The following is a 10,312-nucleotide window of genomic DNA, read 5'->3' as shown; positions in this document are numbered from 1 at the left end:
TTAGTCTAGGACTATAACTGACTCCTTTAGTCTAAGACTATAACTGACTCCTTAGTCTAGGACTATAACTGACTCCTTAGTCTAGGACTATAACTGACTCCTTAGTCTAGATCTATAACTGACTCCTTAGTCTAAGACTATAACTGACTCCTTAGTCTAGATCTATAACTGACTCATTAGTCTAGATCTATAACTGACTCCTTAGTCTAGGACTATAACTGACTCCCTTAGTCTAGATCTATAACTGACTCCTTAGTCTAGATCTATAACTGACTCCTTAGTCTAGGACTATAACTGACTCCTTAGTCTAGATCTATAACTGACTCCTTAGTCTAGGGCTATAACTGACTCCTTAGTCTAGATCTATAACTGAACTGACTCCTTAGTCTAGATCTATAACTGAACTGACTCCTTAGTCTAGATCTATAACTGAACTGACTCCTTAGTCTAGATCTATAACTGACTCCTTAGTCTAGATCTATAACTGACTCCTTAGTCTAGGCTAGGACTATAACGGACTCCTTTGTCTAGATCTATAACTGACTCCTTAGTCTAGATCGATAACTGACTCCTTTGTCTAGATCTATAACTGACTCCTTAGTCTAGATCTATAACTGACTCCTTAGTCTAGGATTATAACTGACTCCTTAGTCTAGATCTATAACTGACTCCTGAGTCTAGATCTATATAACTGACTCCTTAGTCTAGATCTATAACTGACTCCTTAGTCTAGGACTATAACTGACTCCTTAGTCTAGATCTATAACTGACTCCTTAGTCTAGGACTATAACTGACTCCTTAGTCTAGGACACATGTGTTTTCATGTTCTAATGCTTGACTATATAATCTTTGGTAGGATGACAAATTGTTCATTGTGATAGATAATGGAAATACAGAGGAGGCCAGTTTCCCAGAGTTGTAAATATCCTGACTATCCGGTCTGTCTCCGGTGTATATTTGTCTTCCTGTTCAGTTACAGATGCTCAGATAAAGATAGAGAGTGAAGAGACCCAGTGGTTAAACACACACACACACGCATGTACACACACACATGTAACCTACATAATCAACCCTGTGGCAAACGAATCAACACTCACCATGCCAACCAAGGAGTAATAGTACTTCTACTGGTCATAACTTTCATCATGGTCACAACAGATTCAAATCCCAACATGCTAACACATGGCCAACTGCTGAGAGGACCCAGCGGGTTGCAACATGCTAATACACGGCCAACTGCTGAGAGGAACCGGGTTAGCAACATGCTAACACATGGTCAACTGCTGAGAGGAACCAGCGGTAGCAACATGCTAACACACGGCCAACTGCTGAGAGGAACCAGCGGTAGCAACATGCTAACACACGGCCAACTGCTGAGAGGAACCAGCGGTAGCAACATGCTAACACATGGTCAACTGCTGAGAGGAACCAGCGGTAGCAACATGCTAACACATGGCCAACTGCTGAGAGGAACCGTGGTTGCAACATGCTAACACATGGTCAACTGCTGAGAGGAACCGGCGGTTGCAACATGCTAACACATGGTCAACTGCTGAGAGGAACCGGGGTTAGCAACATGCTAACACATGGCCAACTGCTGAGAGGTACCAGCAGGTAGCAACATGCTAACACATGGCCAACTGCTCAGAGGTACCAGCGGTAGCAACATGCTAACACATGGTCAGCTGCTGAGAGGAACCAAGGTTAGCAACATGCTAACACACGGTCAACTGCTGAGAGGAACCAAGGTTAGCAACATGCTAACAACAACAACAAGCATGATCTTCTCTCCTCCACTCCTCTCCCCTCCTCTCCTCTCCTCCCTCCTCTTCACATCACACCACATACTCTCCTCCTCTCCTCCTCCTCTCCCCTCTCCCTCCACTCCTCTCCTGGCTCCCTTTCCTAACCACAGCTGCAGCCTCCAGTATCATCAAGATGCAGGGCATGTTCTCCTGGTTCACTTCTCCTCTCCTCTCCTGGCTGTCCTCTCCTGGCAGCAGCCTCAAGCTTTCGTCAGGATGCAGGGCATGTTCTCCCGGCCCTCCTATCCTATCCCCTCCCCTCTCTCCTCCCTCCCCTCTCTCCTCTCTCCTCTCCTCTCCCTTCCTCTCCTCCTCCTCCTCTCCTCTCCCTTCCCTCCTCTCCCTTCCTCTTCTCCCCTCCCTCTCCTCCTCTCCTCCTCTCCTCCTCCCTTCCTCTCCCTCCCTCTCCCTTCCTCTCCCTCTCCCTTCCTCCCCTCTCCCCTTCCTCTTCTCCCTCCCCTCCCTCTCCTCCTCTCCTCCTCTCCCTCCTTCCTCTCCTCTCCCTTCCTCTCCTCTCCTCTCCTCTCCTGGCCATAGTCGCAGCCTCAGGCCACTGCAGCATCTGATCTGACTGCCTTCATTTACACATCCATCACATTCAACACTGCAGCCATCACATTCAACACTGCAGCCATCACTATTCAACACTACAGCCATCACTATTCAACACTACAGCCATCACATTCAACACTGCAGCAGCCATCACATTCAACACTGCAGCCATCACATCTCAACACTGAAGCCATCACTATTCAACACTACAGCCATCACTATTCAACACTACAGCCATCACTATTCAACACTACTAAGGACTATAGCCATCACTATTCAACACTACAGCCATCACATTCAACACTACAGCCATCACTATTCAACACTACTAAGGACTATAGCCATCACAACACTACAGCCATCACTCAACACTGCAGCCATCACTATTCAACACTACAGCCATCACTATTCAACACTACTAAGGACTATAGCCATCACTATTCAACACTACAGCCATCACTATTCAACACTGCAGCCATCACTATTCAACACTACAGCACTACAGCATCACTCACTATTCAACACTACAGCTATAGCCATCACTATTCAACACTACAGCCATCACTATTCAACACTGCAGCCATCACTATTCAACACTACAGCCATCACTATTCAACACTACAGCCATCACTATTCAACACTGCAGCCATCACTATTCAACACTACAGCCATCACTATTCAACACTACTAAGCACTATAGCCATCACTATTCAACACTACAGCCATCACTATTCAACACTGCAGCCATCACTATTCAACACTACAGCCATCACTATTCAACACTACTAAGGACTATAGCCATCACTATTCAACACTACAGCCATCACTATTCAACACTGCAGCCATCACATTCAACACTGCAGCCATCACTATTCAACACTACAGCCATCACTATTCAACACTACTAAGGACTATAGCCATCACTATTCAACACTACAGCCATCACTATTCAACACTGCAGCCATCACTCAACACTACAGCCATCACTATTCAACACTACACCATCACTATTCAACACTACAGCCATCACTATTCAACACTACAGCCATCACTATTCAACACTACTCACACTACAGCCATCACTATTCAACACTACAGCCATCACTATTCAACACTCCAGCCATCACTATTCAACACTCCAGCCATCACTATTCAACACTACAGCCATCACATTCAACACTACAGCCATCACTATTCAACACTACAGCCATCACTATTCAACACTACAGCCATCACATTCAACACTACAGCCATCACTATTCAACACTACAGCCATCACTATTCAACACTGCAGCCATCACTATTCAACACTATTATTCTCTATTTGATGACGTCGTCAGTACTCACTGTAGGTCTACAACATGGGGTTTCAAGGCACAACTTATCCTATGATTAATAACAGCTGAAAAAAATAAGAATATTTATTATTCCTTTAAAAATAATTGCTACAGGTACGTCTTCCAAACCTCATTACAAACACTTAAATCATTAGATAAGCCTGGGGGGGGATCACTAGCTCTCTGGTTAGTAGTCCCAGACTCCTGTGAAAGAATGAAACGGAAATTGGGTGTTTTGGCCAGACATAAATAATTCATCAGTACCGCCTCCTCCACGCTCCCTGTCTCCAGCTTCTGTAGTGATACAACCAAGGCTTTATTATCCCTGTCTGCCTAAAAGATCCAGTCATCCCTCTCCTCTCCTAAACCTCTCCACTCCTCTCCTCCTCTTCTCCTTCAACACCTCACTCCTCTCCTCAACACTCCTCAGCCTCCACTATTCTAAACATATCCACTCCTCCTCTCATCCTCTTCTCTTTCTCCACTCACTATCCTCTCCTAAACCTCTCCACTCCTTTCTCCTCTTCTCTTCTCTTCTCCACTCCTCTCCTCTCCTAAACCTCTCCTTCAACTACCTACCTCCTCTTCTTCTTCCACCCTCTCCACTCCTCTCCTCTCCTCTCCTAAACCTCAACTTCTCCTCCTCTTCAGCCTCCTCCTCTTCTCTCTCCCTCCACTCTCCCTCCTCCCTTCCTCTCCTCTTCCTCACTCTCATCCTCTTCTCTTCTCTTCTCCAGCCTCTCTATTCCTAAACCTCTCCTAAACCTCTATCACTCCTCTCCTCACTTCTCCATCCTATTCAACACTCCTCTCCTCTCCTCTCCTTCCTAAACATCTCCACTCCTCTCCCTCCTCTCTTCCTCTCTTCTCTCTCCTTTCTTCTCTCCTAAACCTCTCTTCTCTATAGTACCATATTGTCAGGATGATAGAATACTGTAATTGTTAGTATTAGATGAGAACAAAACAAAAGCTAACAGCTCATCTGGATGATCAATTTAAAGCTGGAATCATTTTTAAATTTATTTTTACCATTTCAGCTGTCGCGTCTAGCGGTTCGCTTAACAGATTCACAAATCCCTGCACTTGCCAGGACAGGCCTGCTCCATCCGTGGCTAAAGCCAGTCTGAGAAACGCGCTAACATACATTTGTGCTATGAAACTAAATAAATACTGCACTCTGACCCACAAAACGTATTTGCTAGATTCAATAATATTGTTTGTTATACAAAGCAAGGAAAATTAACTTCAAAACATGTCATTTTATATGCATTTGCAGCTGTTGGTAGGTAACGTATGGAACCGGTCAGGGAAAAGAACCAAACCGACAATAACAAACTAATTGAAGGAACAGAATCAGAACCGGGAATGAAAGTGATCTATACTGTTCAGGGAACAGAACATTTTTTTAAAGCATGGGAATCGGTTAATACAGTTCTTCAATGTTCCGGGGTATTTTGTTCTAGTCCCACAAAAAGGCAACAAAGAGCGTATGCAAAGCCCTCCCTGTCTCCAGCTTCTGTAGTGATACAACATAGCTGTAGACTACTGACGTTACAAGCCCCCTCCCCATAACATAGCTGACAGATTACAAGCCCTCATCTAGCTGTAGACTACTGACGTTACAAGCCACTCCTCCTCCATAACATAGCTGTAGACTACTGACGCAAGCTCCCTCCCCTCCATAACATAGCTGTAGACTACTGACGTTACAAGCCCCTCCCCTCCATAACATAGCTGTAGACTACTGACGTTACAAGCCCTCCCCTCCATAACATAGCTGTAGACTACTGACGTTACAAGCCCCTCCTCCATAACATAGCTGTAGACTACTGACGTTACAAGCCCTCCTCCATAACATAGCTGTAGACTACTGACGTTACAAGCCCTCCCCCCATAACATAGCTGTAGACTACTGACGTTACAAGCCCTCCTCCATAACATAGCTGTAGACTACTGACGTTACAAGCCCCCCCTCCATAACATAGCTGTAGACTACTGACGTTACAAGCCCCTCCTCCATAACATAGCTGTAGACTACTGACGTTACAAGCCCCTCCTCTCCATAACATAGCTGTAGACTACTGACGTTACAAGCCCCTCCCTCCATAACATAGCTATAGACTACTGATGTTACAAGCCCTCCTCCATAACATAGCTGTAGAATACTGACGTTACAAGCCCCTCCCCTCCATAACATAGCTGTAGACTACTGACGTTACAAGCCCCTCCTCCATAACATAGCTATAGACTACTGACGTTACAAGCCCCTCCTCCATAACATAGCTATAGACTACTGATGTTACAAGCCCCTCCTCCATAACATAGCTGTAGACTACTGACGTTACAAGCCCCTCCTCTCCATAACATAGCTGTAGACTACTGACGTTACAAGCCCCTCCCCGCCTCCATAACATAGCTCTACTGATGCCAAAGCCCCTCCCCCCATAACATAGCTGTAGACTACTGACGTCCCCTCTCCATAACATAGCTGTAGACTACTAAATGTTACAAGCCCCTCCTCTCCATAACATAGCTGTAGACTACTGATGTTACAAGCCCTCCCCTCCATAACATAGCTCCTACTGACGTTACAAGCCCCTCCTCCATAACATAGCTGTAGACTACTGATGTTACAAGCCCCTCCCCCTCCATAACATAGCTGTAGACTACTGACGTTATAAGCCCCTCTCCCTCCATAACATAGCTGTAGACTACTGATGTTACAAGCCCCCTCCCCTCCATAACATAGCTGTAGACTACTGAACAAGCCCCTCCCCTCCATAACATAGCTGTAGACTACTGACGTCAAGCCCCTCCCCTCCATAACATAGCTGTAGACTACTCGTTATTCCTCCATAACATAGCTGTAGACTACTGACGCACAAGCCCCTCCTCCATAACATAGCTGTAGACTACTGATGTTACAAGCCCCTCCTCTCCATAACATAGCTGTAGACTACTGACGTTACAAGCCCCTCCTCCTCCATAACATAGCTGTAGACTACTGACGTTAAAGCCCCTCCTCCATAACATAGCTGTAGACTACTGACGCCAAGCCCCTCCCCTCCATAACATAGCTGTAGAATACTGACGTTTTCAAGCCCCTCCTCCATAACATAGCTGTGAATACTGAAAAAGCCCTCCTCCATAACATAGCTGTAGACTACTGACGTTACAAGTCCCTCCCCTCCATAACATAGCTGTAGACTACTGACGTTACAAGCCCCTCCTCCATAACATAGCTGTAGACTACTGACGTTATAAGCCCCTCCTCCATACCATAGCTGAGACTACTGACGTTAAAGCCCCTCCCCTCCATAACATAGCTGTAGACTACTGACGTTATAAGCCCTCCTTCCATAACATAGCTGTAGACTACTGACGTAAAGCCCCTCCCCCTCCATAACATAGCTATGGACTACTGATGTTACAAGCCCCTCCTCCATAACATAGCTGTAGACTACTGACGTTACAAGCCCCTCCCCTCCATAACATAGCTGCAGACTACTGACGTTACAAGCCCCTCCCCCTCCATAACATAGCTGTAGACTACTGACGTTAAAGCCCCTCCTCTCCATAACATAGCTGTCGACTACTGACGAACAAGCACCTCCTCCATAACATAGCTGTAGACTGACGTTATTTTCCTCCATAACATAGCTATAGACTACTGACATTACAAGCCCTCCCTCTCCATAACATAGCTGGACTACTGACGTTACAAGCCCTCCTCCATAACATAGCTGTAGACTACTGGTTACAAGCCCCTCCCCTCCATAACATAGCTGTATGACATTACAAGCCCTCCTCCCATAACATAGCTGTAGACTACTGACGTTACAAGCCCCTCTCCCCCTCCATAACATAGCTGTAGACTACCAGTGTCCCGCTCCATAACATAGCTGAGACACTCTTACAAGCCCCTCCCCCTCCATAAACATAGCTGTAGATTACTGACGTTACAAGCCCTCCCCATAACATAGCTGCAAACTGACGTTACAAGCCCTCCTCCATAACATAGCTGTAGACTACTGACGTTACAAGCCCTCTCCTCCATAACATAGCTGTAGATTACTGATGTTACAAGCCCTCCTCTCCATAACATAGCTGTAGACTACTGACGTTACAAGCCCCTCCCCTCCATAACATAGCTGTAGACTACTGACGTTACAAGCCCCTCCCCTTCCATAACATAGCTGTAGACTACTGACGTTACAAGCCCCTCCTCCCATAACATAGCTGTAGACTACTGAAGATGGGATAACATAGCTGTAGAATACTGACGTTATGCCCTCCTCCTCCATAACGTAGCTGTAGACTACTGACATTACAAGCTCCCCTCCTCCATAACATAGCTGTAGACTACTGAGTTACAAGCCCCTCCCCTCCATAACATAGCTGTAGAATACTGACGTTAAAAGCCCCTCCTCCATAACATAGCTGTAGACTACTGACGTTAAAGTCCCTCCTCCATAACATAGCTGTAGACTACTGACGTTACAAGCCCCTTGTAACATAGCTGTAGACTACTGATGTGCCCTCCTCCATAACATAGCTGTAGACTACTGACGTTACAAGCCCCTCCTCCATAACATAGCTGTAGACTACTGACGTTACAAGCCCCTCCTCCATAACATAGCTGTAGACTACTGACGTTACAAGCTCCTCCATAACATAGCTATAGACTACTGACATTACAAGCCCCTCCCGCTCCATAACATAGCTATAGACTACTGATGTCACAAGCCCTCCTCCATAACATAGCTGTAGACTACTGACGTTACAAGCCCCTCCTCCCTAACATAGCTGCAGACTACTGACGCTATGCTCCCTCCCTCCATAACATAGCTGTAGACTACTGATGTTACAAGCCCCTCCCTCTCCATAACATAGCTGTAGACTACTGATGTAAAAGCATATCACTTCCATAACATAGCTGTTGACTGACGCACAAGCCCCTCCTCCATAACATAGCTACAGACTACTGACATTACAAGCCCTCCCACTCCATAACATAGCTGTAGACTACTGATGTTACAAGCCCTCCCTCCATAACATAGCTGTAGACTGACGTTATTCCTCCATAACATAGCTATAGACTACTGACATTACTAGCTCCCCACCATAACATAGCTGTTAGACTACTGATTTACAAGCCCTCCCTCCATAACATAGCTGTGACTGACGTAATCCTCCATAACATAGCTGTAGACTGACGTTAAAAGCCCCTCCCCTCCATAACATAGCTGTAGACTGACGTTACAAGCCCCTCCCCTCCATAACATAGCTGTAGACTACTGACGTTACAAGCCCCTCCTCCATAACATAGCTGTAGACTACTGACGTTACAAGCCCCTCCTGGGATAACATAGCTGTAGACTACTGACGTTACAAGCCCCTCCTCCTCCATAACATAGCTGTAGACTACTGACGTTACAAGCCCTCCCCTCCATAACATAGCTGTAGACTAAAAATTACAAGCCCCTTCCATAACATAGCTGTAGACTACTGGGGTACAAGCCCTCCCCCTCCATAAACATAGCTGTAGACTACATTACGTTATTCTCCCCTCCATAACATAGCTGTAGACTACTGACGTTGAAAGCCCCTCCTCCATAACATAGCTGTAGACTACTGACGTTAAAGCCCCTCCTCCATAACATAGCTGTAGACTACTGACGTTACAAGTTTCCTCCATAACATAGCTGTAGACTACTGACGTTACAAGCCCTCCTCCATAACATAGCTGTAGACTACTGACGCTACAAGCCCCTCCTCCATAACGTAGCTGTAGACTACTGACGTTACAAGCCCTCCTCCATAACATAGCTGTAGACTACTGACGTTACAAGCCCCTCCCTCCATAACATAGCTGTAGACTACTGACGTTACAAGCCCCTCCCCATAACATAGCTGTAGACTACTGACGAAAGCCCCTCCTCCATAACATAGCTGTAGACTACTGACGTTACAAGCCCCTCCCCTCCATAACATAGCTGTAGACTACTGACGTTACAAGCCCTCCCCCTCCATAACGTAGCTGTAGACTACTGACATTACAAGCCCCTCCCCTCCATAACATAGCTATAGACTACTGACGTTACAAGCCCCTCCCCTCCATAACATAGCTGTAGACTACTGATGTTACAATCCCCTCCCCTCCATAACATAGCTATAGACTACTGACATTACAAGCCCCTCCCCCTCCATAACATAGCTATAGACTACTGACGTTATACAGAGCCCTCCCTCTCCATAACATAGCTGTAGACTACTGACGTTATCAAGCCCCTCCCTCCATAACATAGCTGTAGACTACTGATGTCAAAGCCCCTCCCCTCCATAACATAGCTGTAGACTACTGATGTTACAAGCCCTCCCCTCCCTAACATAGCTGTAGACTACTGACGTTACAAGCCCCTCCTCCATAACATAGCTATAGACTACTGATGTCACAAGCCCCTCCCCTCCATAACATAGCTGTAGACTACTGACGTTACAAGCCCCTCCCCTCTCCATAACATAGCTATAACTACTGATGTTACAAGCCCTCCCTCCATAACATAGCTGTAGAATACTGACGTTACAAGCCCCTCCTCCATAACATAGCTATAGAC

The sequence above is a fragment of the Oncorhynchus keta genome, unplaced genomic scaffold (assembly GCF_023373465.1).
Source record: "Oncorhynchus keta strain PuntledgeMale-10-30-2019 unplaced genomic scaffold, Oket_V2 Un_contig_2120_pilon_pilon, whole genome shotgun sequence".
Classification (NCBI taxonomy): domain Eukaryota; kingdom Metazoa; phylum Chordata; class Actinopteri; order Salmoniformes; family Salmonidae; genus Oncorhynchus; species Oncorhynchus keta.
This window is presented reverse-complemented; position numbering follows the sequence as displayed.